The sequence below is a fragment of the Globicephala melas genome, chromosome 15, assembly GCF_963455315.2.
Source record: "Globicephala melas chromosome 15, mGloMel1.2, whole genome shotgun sequence".
In the NCBI taxonomy this organism is placed as follows: Eukaryota; Metazoa; Chordata; class Mammalia; order Artiodactyla; family Delphinidae; genus Globicephala; species Globicephala melas.
In genome coordinates, this window is record NC_083328.1 from 30,423,010 (window position 1) to 30,435,142 (window position 12,133).

Here is a 12,133-nt window from a genome sequence, read left to right on the forward strand (position 1 = left end):
GGTAAGTTGGTGGAACCACTATGGAAAACAGTATGGAGGTTCCTCAGAAAACTAAAAATAGAGCTACCATATAATCTAGCAATCCCACTCCTGGGCATATATCCAGAGAAAACCATAATTCAAAAAGATACATGCACCCCTATGTTCACTGCAGCACTATTCACAATAGCCAAGACATGGAAACAACCTAAAAGTCCATTGACAGATGAATGGATAAAGAAGATGTGGTATGTATATGATGGAATACTACTCAGCCATAAACAAGAACGAAATAATGCCATTTGCAGCAACATGGATGGGCCTAGAGATTATCATACTAAGTGAAGTAAGTCAGAAAGAGAAAGACAAATACCATATGATATCACTTATATGTGGAATCTAAGAAGTGATACAAATGAATTTTTATGAAACAGAAACAGACTCACAGGGGCTTCCCTGGTGGCACAGTAGTTAAGAATCTGCCTGCCAATGCAGGGGACATGGATTTGAGCCCTAGTCTGGGAAGATCTCACATGTCACGGAGCAAGTAAGCCCATGTGCCACAACTACTGAGCCTGCACTCTAGAGCCCTCGAGACACAACTACTGAAGTCCGCGCGCCTAGAGCCCGTGCTCTGCTCTGCAAGAGAAGCCACTGCAATGAGAAGCCCGCGCACTGCAAAGAAGAGTAGCCCCCGCTCACCACAACTAGAGGAAACCCGCGCACAACAACGAAGACCCAATGCAGCCAAAAATAAATAAATTAATTAATTAAATTTTAAAAAAAGAAACAGACTCACAGACATAGAGCACAGACTTGTGGTTGCTAAGGGGGGTGGATGGGAGAGGAATAGACTGGGAGTTTGGGATTAGCAGATACAAACTATTAAATATAGAATGGATAAACAACAGGGTCCTACTATATAGCACAGGGAACTGTATTCAATATTCTGTGATAAACCACCATGGAAAAGAATATTTTAAAAAGAATATATAGATAGATATACAACTGAATCACTTTTCTGTATGGCAGAAATCAACACAACATTGTAAATCAACTATATTTCAATAAAAAATAAAGATTCGGGCTTTCCTGGTGGCGCAGTTGTTAAGAATCCGCCTGCCAATGCAGGGGACACGGGTTCGATCCCTGGTCTGGGAAGATCCCACACACCGCAGAGCAACTAGGCCCGTGAGCCACAGCTACTGAGCCTGCGCATCTGGAGCTTGTGCTCCGCAACAAGAGAGGCCGCGACAGTGAGAGGCCCGCGCACCACGATAAAGAGTGGCCCCCGCTCGCCGCAACTGCAGAAAGCCCTCGCACAGAAACGAAGACCCAACACAGCCAAAATTAAGAAATAAAGAAGCTTACATTAAAAAAGTAAAATAAATTAAAAAATAAAGATTCATTCATTCAATAAAGACTTATTTGACCTGGCTTGAAATCTGACCCAGTGCTTTGATTTACAAGCTGTGTCCCGCTAGAAAAGTTACACGGTCTCTTGGATCCTCGTTATCTTGTGAGTAAGTTGAGTGTGATCCTTCCTACTTCAGGTGGTGCTATATTTTCTGATTTTTGTATTCTTGGCGCTCTGGCACCCAGGGCCTCGCTGACCAGGACAGCCTGCCTTTCCAGGGTTAGCTAATTCCTCCAGATAGCGAATGACTTGCCTGAGAGAATGCCTTCCATGTGCAAACCCCCATCGGTTTCGTCGTGGCCTGGAATGACGACGCCCCATGCCGTGCTGCACTGGTTTCCTGGGGCTGCAGTAATAAATGACCATTACTTTGTGGCTTAAAACAACAGAAACTCCTTCTCCCATAGTTCTGGAGACCAGAAGTCCAAAATCAAGGTGTCGGCAGGTTTGTTTCCTTCTGCAGGCTGTGGGGAGAACCCCATCTGAGCCTCTCTCCTAGCTTCCGGTGGCTGCGGCCATCCCTGGCATTGTTTGGCTTTGCTGACAATACACTCCCAGCTCTGCCTCTGTCTCCACAGCACCTTCTCCCCTGCGGGTCGCTGTGTCTGTGTCTCAGGTCCCCGCCTCTTCCTCTTATAAGGTCAGAGGTCATGGGATTTGGGGACATCATCTTGACATCCTTAACTGATTACATCTGCAAAGACCCTTATTCCAGATAAGGTCATATTCTGGGATTCTGGGTGGACACAAATTGGTTGGGGGGAGGGGGGCAGTGGTCTCAAAAGATGCCACATTTTCTCTTGATGTCAGAACTTTACACATACATGCTCTTTTTTCTGCCTAAACCCAGGACCTCCTGCCCCTTTCTCATCTCGGTAACCCTGTCTCCTCTGTTAGGTCTCAGGTGGACTTCTCCCCTAGGACGGCTTCTCCTTCCTCTGGTCTGGGTTAGGCCTCCTGCAGCCCAGAGCCCCCTGTCCATCCTCTCCCCCATGTTCATTATATCTGGATGCTATCAGTTCCTACTGTCTGCTTTATCCACAGACTGTCAGTTCCTCAAGGGAAACAGCCTTATTCTAGGTCATACAGCTACAAGGTGGTAGGATGGGAACCACCCACAGCCTGACTCTAGATGCTATTAAAGATACCTAGGTCTGGTTGTCACATAACTGCGGGCACTGTGCTCAGATCTTCACGTGCTTTCACATCTGCCTGATGGTCGGGAGTCTGGAGCCACCCACCCCTCCAACTCCCGACCATCAATTACAGGCTGTTGGACTATAGGCAAGTTATGTGACCTCTCTGCGCCTCAGTTTCCTCATTTATAAAATGGAGATAAGGGCCTTCCCTGGTGGCACATTGGTTAAGAATCCGCCTGCCAATGCAGGGGATACAGGTTCAAGCCCTGGCCCGGGAAGATCCCACATGCCGCAGAGCAACTAAGCCTGTGTGCCACAACTACCGAGCCTGCGCTCTAGAGCCCGCAAGCCACAACTACTGAAGCCTGCATGCCTAGAGCCCGTGCTCTGCAACAAGAGAAGCCACTACAATGAGAAGCCCGCGCAACGCAACAAAGAGTAGCCCCTGCACCGCAACGAAGAGTAACCCCTGCTCGCTCAGCTAGAGAAAGCCCACACGCAGTGACAAAGACCCAACGCAGCCAAAAAATAAATAAAATTTCTAAAAACAATAAATAAAATAAAATGGAGATAAGAATGAGCCCAAAGTCCGTAGAAGGAAAAAAATAATGAAGATTAGAGTGGAAATAAGTGAAATAGAAAGTAAAAAGACAATAGAAAAGATTAATAAAACTAAGCACTAGTTCTTTGAAAAGACACAAAATTGACAAACCTATGACTAGACTCATGAAGGAAAAGGAAAAGAATGAGCTAGGGTGGTGTGGTGCATGCTGTTTTCTAAAGGTGGTCCCACATGGAAGCAACCCAAATGTCCAGTGACAGATGAATGGATAAAAAGATGTGGTTCATATATACAATGGAATATTACTCAGCCATAAAAAAGAAAGAAATAATGCCATTTGCAGCAACATGGTTGCAACTAGAGATTATCATACTAAGTGAAGTAAGTCAGACAAAGACAAATATCATATGATACCACTTGTATGTGGAAACTTAAAAAAATGATACAAATGAACCTATTTACAAAACAGAAACTGACTCACAGACTTAGAAAACAAACTTATGGTTACCTAAGGGGAAAGATGCAGGGGAGGGATAAATTAGGAGGTTGAGATTAACATATACACAGTACTGTGCATAAAACAGATAATGAAAGAGGACCTGCTGTATAGCACAGGGAATTCTACTCAATACTCTGTAATAACCTTATATGGGAAAAAGATCTGAAAAAGAATAGATATATGTATATGTATAACTGAATCACTTTGCTGTACACCTAAAACTAACATAACATTGTAAATCAAATATACTCCAATATAAAAATAAATTTTAATAATAAATAAATAAATAAAGGTGGTCCCAACAATATTTCCCCTCCCACATGTTCCCTTGCAGTGAGAATCTCCACCAAGACGTGGAGTCTATTTCTCCACCACCTTTAGTCTGGGTGGGCTCTGTGATGCTTTGACATATGATGGAAGTGACCCTGTGCCAGATACAGGCTTGGTCTTTACTTGGCCTCGCAGCAGGGAAGTCAGCGGCCATGGGAGACATGCAACTACCTTGAGCCTTAACTGATGTGACGGAGGCTGTGGACTGAGCTCAGGAGATTATCCTGGGTCATCCAAGTGGACTCCATCTATCACAGGAGCCCTTAAAAGCTGAGAACTTTCTCTGGCTGGAGGCAGAGAGATGCGGCAGAAGGAGAAGTCAGGGAGACTCAAGCATGAAAGGGACTCTGCGTGCCGTCGCTGGAGGGGCCGCATGGACGGCCCCTGGGAGCAAAGATCAGGCTCCAGTTGGAAACGAGGACCCCCAGGCCTCCAACCACATGTTACTGAATTCAGCCACCAAGCTGAATGAGCTTAAGGTGGATTCCCTCTCAGAGCCTCCAGAAAGGGTCGCAGCCCCGCCTGTTCCTTGATTTGGGCCTTGTGAGGCTCTGAACAAAGGATTCATTGACACACGCTGCACCTGAACTTCTGGCCTCCTGAACTGCAACATAATGAATGAGTATTTTTTAAGCAGCTAAATTTGTGGTCATCTGTTACAGTTGGAACAGAAAACTAATACACTCCCTATGCTCTGATGGGATGACAGGGAGAGGTCCTGGAGGCTTAGAGCCGTGCAGAGATCAAGGCCAGGACCACCCCAGGGCCAGGCCTGGGACAGAAGAAGCCCCTTGGATGCCCAGCCCAGTCCAGCCTTCAGGTGACTCCAGCCCCAGCTGCAGCTGACCCACCACTACCCGAGACCCTCAGCCAGAACTGCCCAGCTGAGCCCTGCCAACCCACAGGAGTGGGGGAGAAAATGATCAGTTGATGTTTTAAGCCACTAAGCTTTTAGAAATAAATAACCATAACAGTCTGTTATGAGGACACATTAGAGTTCAGGCCCTAAAGCATTTGGAACAGTAAGTATTCCATAAATGTCAGCAAATGCACTTTTACTAGGATCGGCCCCATTTGACAAATGAGGAAACTGGGACTCCGGAGATGATGGGCCGTGCAAAGTGGGGATGTGAGCCCTAGCTGTGCCTGACTCGGGCATCCTGCTCTCCTCTTCCCACAGCTCGAGGCTGGCTCCTGACGCCAGAAGCCAGCTGGAAATGAAGGTTAGCTGAATTTCTTCCATGGCAGCTGCTTCCAAGCTGCCAGGCCAGTGCAAGGCTATGCCCATATCTGGCACAGGCTTCTGCAGCCCGGGAACACACTGTGAGGGGTTCACGCCCCACCTCCCTCCCCCAAGACTCTGGCATCATTAGATTCTCATTTCCTTTCTCAGGCAGCCTCAGGAAAGGTCAGCCCTGCCTGCCATTCCCCCAGGGCTGTGACCCAAGAACCAGGCCCAGGAGGCCCCTCCTGTTTGGGGGCCAGCATCATAGCCACGGCTGCCTGGCTGCTGGCGTTGGGCTCGGTGGGCTGCAGGACCCATTTCCACGTGAGCCAGCAGCATCCAGCTCCCTGAACAGAATAGCGATGACCAGGTCCCATCAGCATCACTCCCTCCAGCGGAAGCTGAAAGGCCAGATGTGTAGCCCACACGTAGTCCAGGGTCTGGCTGCCCCTGCCCAGCTGTGGGATGGGAAGACCCCCCTCTCTTTGTAAGAAGCTGGAAAAGAATGCCGCAAAGGCAGAGGTGATCTTCCTCTGTTTTCTCTCTCCCCTTCCTTCACGTTCCTCCTCTGATCATTCTCTCCACCCTCATTTCTTTCCCTCTTTATTCTCTCTTATCCTTCTCTGTGGATTATCCTCTCTCTGCCTTTCTCTCTCCTTTAGGAACACACACACACACACACACACACACACAAACATACATACACACACAAACACACACACGCATACACACACAAACACACATACATACACAAACATACATACACACACACATACATACACACACACATACATACACACACACATACATACACACACACACACATGCAGCCCAGGTTAGGACACCAACCCCAGCCATTTGAGCTGCAGTGGAGACCTCTGGCAGGCAGGCTCCTTGAGCTTGAACCCCAGGGGAGGCTGCCATGGGCCTCCAGAGGCATCAGCCTCTCCTCAACACACCCAGCCTCCTCCCTCCCTAAGGGCAGCCCCACCAAATGCCAGAGGAAAGGCTTTGGAGAGGTAGGTTTCCTCCCCTCCAGTCCCCACTGCCCATTCCTGCCCGCCTCTGCCCTCCAGCTATTCCTGGGACCTGGCTGATGGGGAGGAACTTTTGAGCACTGAGAAGGTCGTGGCTGGGGTCTCACAACAGCCAGCATTCCCTCCGCAGAGATTATGGACATGACCTTGGAGGTGAGGGGCCACAGAGCCAAGATGTCAAAACTCCCCTGGGCTCTGCCAGGTGACTCTTGAGATCTCCTCCCTCCCCCACCTCTCTTTCAAGGTCTGGAGAATGGACCCAGGGCCTGGAATCCGGCACAGGACTGTGGATGAGGAACTTATGTGTCGAAAAATTAAGCAGCATCCCTGTGGGCTTACAGTTAACAGTGAAGGGTGGGAATTATCAGAGCGCCGTGCCTGCAGCCTCTCCTCCCTCCACTCAGCTTCAGAACTGAGCCTCCTCTCCCTTCTGTGTATTTGCTGGGAGCCCAGAGGTGAGGAATGAGCTGTTGGTCCCCTAGAGCCATCTCTCAGGTGTGTCCTTGAAGTTCTGGCTTCTCTTAAGGGACCTGTGCTATTGCATGGTAAACGATGCCCTTGGGGAGACACCGTGGCCTAGGGAAAGTGGTAGAGAAACATCCAGAAATCACCACCGTTATCTATCCATCCAAACACCTTGGGGGAAGGGGATCTAGGAAAACAGTGTCATGTAGTTGCTTGGTCCCCTTCTGGCAGTCCTAATAGAAGGCTCCTCAGGACACATCTGAATGTCCAGGAGAAGGGCCACCCCCTCCCAGATATGCAGCATCACAGGAAGGCAGCCTGTGACGGGTAGGAGAAGGGAAGCAGCTGTCACGTCAAGAGAATCCGTCTCCGTGCCCCATAATCTCAGAACAGCATGAAGCCATACGCCCATTTTACAGATGAAGAAACTGACACCAGGACGATGAGGGGGCCTGCCCCAGGTCACACAGCTCATAACTGGATTCATACTCGGGTCTACCCAACTCCAAAACCACAACCCTGGCCTCCTCCTAGCTGAGGGACACCCACAGACTTCCTTCCAAAGTCTGCACGCAGCAATGCTGCTAGAGTTCTAGAGATTCACCCCAAAGCTGGAAGATCGATGCAGCTAATTTCCATTAGGACTAATAGAAAAACGAAAGAGTGATTTTTCTCATAATTAGAAGAGAATTCAAGCTTCACAGCCAATGAGTCTAACATCTCAGCTTTTGTAACAGAAGAAAGAGAAAGCAAATGGATATAATTAGGGAAAAGAAGAAACAATTCCGCTTACTGGCCACAGAACGGATGCAGCACAGGTATAATACGGTTCCAGATGGAAAGAGTTCTCCACTGCCAGACAGGGTGGATTTCAAATCCCCATCATGGTCAAAGCCACTGCTTGTAGGGAATCTATGGGGTGCCAGCTCTGCACACCATCTGCAGCATCTCCTAATATCCCCCTGGGGACAGGCTATCATATGCCCATTTCAGAGATGAATAACTGAGGTTCGGAAAAGCGATGTGCCTTGCCAATCACAGCAAAATGTGTTCCATCATTCAGCACCTATTCAGCTGGTGCCAACTGTATTCCAGGCACACACTAGGAACACAACAGATACTGAGTAGAGCAGGAATAACCAAGGATCCAAACCCACACCTGTCTCAGACCAGATCCACTGCCCTTCAGAGTAGGAACTCGATCAATATTTGTTGAATGAATGAATTACTTCAAAGTTTTCATTCCAAGGCTATTTCTTGTTTGCCGGCGAGTTCCGGCCAAGGGGAGCTGGGGTGAAGCATCCATCACAAGCAGCCCGGGGCTCACCAGCACCCAGCGCCCCCCACCCCAGTGGCCTGCGTCAGACTGTCTACAAGAGGTGTTAGCTAATGGAGTGTCGTGCTTTTTTTTTTAAAGAAGCGAAAATTGCAGGTGTTGCAGCAATCGATAGCCAAGGAGCGGGAGTGAAAAGAGAGCCCCTCGAGATTCCCCAGGTGCGTCCCCAGCTCTGCCAACCCTCTGCTTCTCTGTCTCCAGCCGAGGCCCCGGAGGCAGGGAGATGCAGCGAGAGACTGGAAGGGAAGCAGCAGGTAGGATGCAGGCGATGTGCCAGCTACTCGGCTGGCAGTGCCCTCGTGGAGCAGGTTCCGTCTCCGTCTGACACACGAGGAAATGAGAGAAGGGCTTGTGGATCCTTGCCCAGCATCACGCTGAACGACAGGACTGGGGCTCATATCTGTGAAACTGCGTAACCTAGGCTTTTTATGTCGCAGGAACAGCAAACCCTGGAACACAGACTCCCGGGACATCTTAAGAAGCCTGTCTTGTCAATGAGGCTGTTTCTTTTTTAAAAAAATTTTATTGAAATATAGTTGATTTACAATGCTGTAAATGTTAGTTTCACAGGTACAGCAAAGCAATTCAGATATATATATATAGACATAGATATATATTCTTTTTTTTACATTCTCTTCCGTTATAGGTTATTACAAGATATTGAGTATAGTTCCCCATGCTGTACAGTAGGTACTTATTGGTTATCTATCTTATACATAGTAGTACGTATATTTTAATCCCAAACTCCTAATTTATCCCTCCCCCCATTTCTCTTTGGTAACCATTAGTTTGTTTTCTATGTCTGTGAATCTGTTTCTGTTTTGTAAGTAAGTTATTTCTGTTTTGTAAGTTCATTTGTATCTTTTTTTAGATTCTACATATAAGTGATATCATATGGTATTTGCCTTTCTCTGGCTTACTTCACTTAGTATGATAATCTCTTATTTGCATCCACGTTGCTGCAAACAGCATTATTTCATTCTTCTTTATAGCTGAGTAGTATTCCATTGTGTACATGTACCACACCTTCTTTATCATTCATCTGTTGATGGACACTTAGGTTTGGTTCCATGTCTTGACAATTGTGAATAGCGCTGCAGTGAACATTGGGGCGCATGTATCCTTTCAAATTATATTTTTCAATGAGGCGCTTTCTAAGGAAGACCAGCAACAAGGCTAAATCTGAGCCCTGAGGCATGTGGGGAAGGATGGAAACCAGAGGAGTAAGAAAAGCCTCACACACTCATTCAACCAATATGTATTGAAAGCTTACGAAATGCCGGGCACTGGGATTTGTACTGAGGAAACAAGAATAAGCAGAAATAGATGCAGTCCCTTCATGGATCTTAAGGCACAGTGGGAGACACATGTTAATCAAAGGATCACACACATGAATCTAAAATTCCAACCAGCACTCGGCTCAGAAAGGAGAGGTGAGGGAACTATCAAAGCAGATAACAAGGAAAGCTGACCTGGTCTGGGCTTCCTTGAGGAAGCGATGCTTGAAGTGAGAACCCCTGGATAAGGAGGAGTTAACTGGACCAAAGAGCATTTGGCACAAAGGGAAAAGTGTGTGCAAAGGTCCTGAGGCAGGACAAGCATATGGCAAGGGTGAAGATGAGCAGAAAGGCCAGTGTAGCTGGAGTGCAGAGAGCAAGGGGGAAGCCAGGTACAGCATGAGGCTGGAGAGGTGGGCAGCAACCAGATCACAGAGGGCCATGCAGGCTCTTTTAAGTAATTTTGTCTTTATCCAAGAGGAAAGGGAGTCCACTGAAGGGGGTTGGGTGCAGTGGGAATTTCCATGATCAAATATCAGGCCGCTGGGTTGAGAAAAGACCCCAGTGACATGAAGCAGAGAAAAGAGAGGAATAGCAGGGAGGCGAAAGCGATCCTGTGGGGTCTTGCACCACCCTCTCTGGGCCTCACCTGATTTCAGCCCAGCTGGGAGGGGTGCAACATCCCATCTGCTTTCTGCCCAAGGAGAACCATGCAGCCCGGAAATGAGGTGCAGTTAATGCACCTGCGGCATCCCTCAGCCATGGGGAGATGGGAATGGATGGATAAACGTCCTGCCTCCCATTCCTTGGTGAATCACCTCTAAGGTGTGGACTACACAGTTCCTCTAAGAATCTCCAGCAACACTGACCTCCAAATGCCCGTAGTATTTAAACAGCTCAAAACACACACTCACTTTGTGCTCTTTTCTCCCTTCCCCATCTCACTCTCCCAGCGCCCGCTCTGCTGCTTCCTGAGATCACTCCCCAAATAACCTACCTGTATCCTGCAACCTGTCTGTATCAGGTCTCACGTTCAGGAATATTCAGACCAAATCTGGCTGTTGTGGTGGAACAAGGGCAAACCAAGGGTGGTTTGGCGTAAAATGACAGTCGAGGTGCGTTCACATTACCTATTCGCTCATTCACACGCCGACTCATCCATTCATTAGCTCACCTGATCACTCCTTCATTCATTCACTCCCTCCCTCATCCTTGCTTTCGTTCCTTCAGTGATAATGGAACCCATGGAAGGGTGAGAGGAAACTTTCCTGGTTTCTATTCTTATCACTGAGGACGAGCTCCCTTCTGTACGGGATATGAACTAGACATCACACCTCGATTTTTATGCAGAAGGAATTCCATTTCAATCCCGAGACAATGGCAGTCTATTAAGGAGTCCATTAAGGAAGCTTTGAGAGGGTGACCTAAAAGCACAGATTTCCCCAAGGGTCACCCTCCTGTGGAGCCTCAGGGGTCTGGAGGGATGCCTTAGCCCCGCTTAGCGTGACGAACCTCAATTAAATAATCAAGCACAGCCATTCTATCACCAGCCTCCTTCTAGAGGGCTGGCTGTTTCTTATGAATGTGAGATTTCATTTCTGCCTTGAAAGGCTATTGTTCACCTCGTCTCAACTCGGAAATGTCTCAAAAATCTGAAAAGACATCTTGGAGGTATCAGAAAACCATTGTATTTCTCAATTCACAGAACTGAGAGAAGTCGCTCAATTAATCTATTCACTGTGTCCACCCTCACTAACTTCTCCCATCCCCTCCACTTCCAGATGTTGTAAGCGCTACATGTATTGAGCACCTACTACGTGCTAAATGTTTTATGTTAATTAATTCATTGAATCTGCAAAACAGTCTCATGTGGTACGTGCTGTTATTGTCAACCCATCTTTGGAATGAGAAAACTGAAACCCAGAGAAGTTGTATGTCATCGGGCCGTCACAGCAGGAAGCTGGCATTTGAACTTGGAGCTTAAGGTCTCAACCATTTCCTTTCATAATCATCCTTCTTTTCTCACTCAACCTTCAGGGCCGTAAAGGGAGGTTTACACCAGAGCTGAAAACAGTGGATGAGGTTCCGTGCTGGGGGCCGGGGAGCCCAGATTTAGGAACCAGTCCCACTTGGGTTTATTATATGATTACCAGTGAGTCACCATTTCTAATCTTCTGCACCCCAGCGGGTTCTCCAGGACGTGACCCCTACTGACCTGTCCATCCTCATCCCCTACTTCTCTTTCCCTTCCTCTTACATTTCAGAATCACCTCACTGCCTCTAGTTCCCGGTGCCCACTTAACTTCTTGTGCTGTGACACGTTTGTCCAAGCAGCTCTTGTTGCCTGCAATGCTTCTCCTACCTTCCTTCATCTGAACTCATTCTTCAAGTCTCTACTTAGATGTCACTGTCAAGAACTATCAAGAATCATAAGGAGGGCTGATTTTACAAAAGAATTGGAAGTGCATGTAGTGGTAGAAAATAGGTGAATATTTTATCTCCACAAAGCAGAAAACCTTTGTTGGGACATGTATTTGTTTGGATTATCTATTGCAACCTAACCAACCACTCCAAAATCTAGTGGCTTAAAACAACAATGATTATTTATTTTACTCACAAATATGTAATGTAGGTAGGGCTCATCTCTATTTCGTGCAGCACCCACTGGGGTAGCTAGTTTAAGGGCTGGACGTTAACTCCCATGACTGGCAAGTTGGGGCTGTCTATCAGCTGGGACCTAGCCAGGGCTATGCACTGGGGACATTCATATAGAAAGACCCCTCACCTGGGTCTTTTTATAAGATGCTTGGGCTTCCTCACAGCATGGTGGCTGGTTTCCAAGAGTAAGCACAGGTGGATGTGCATAG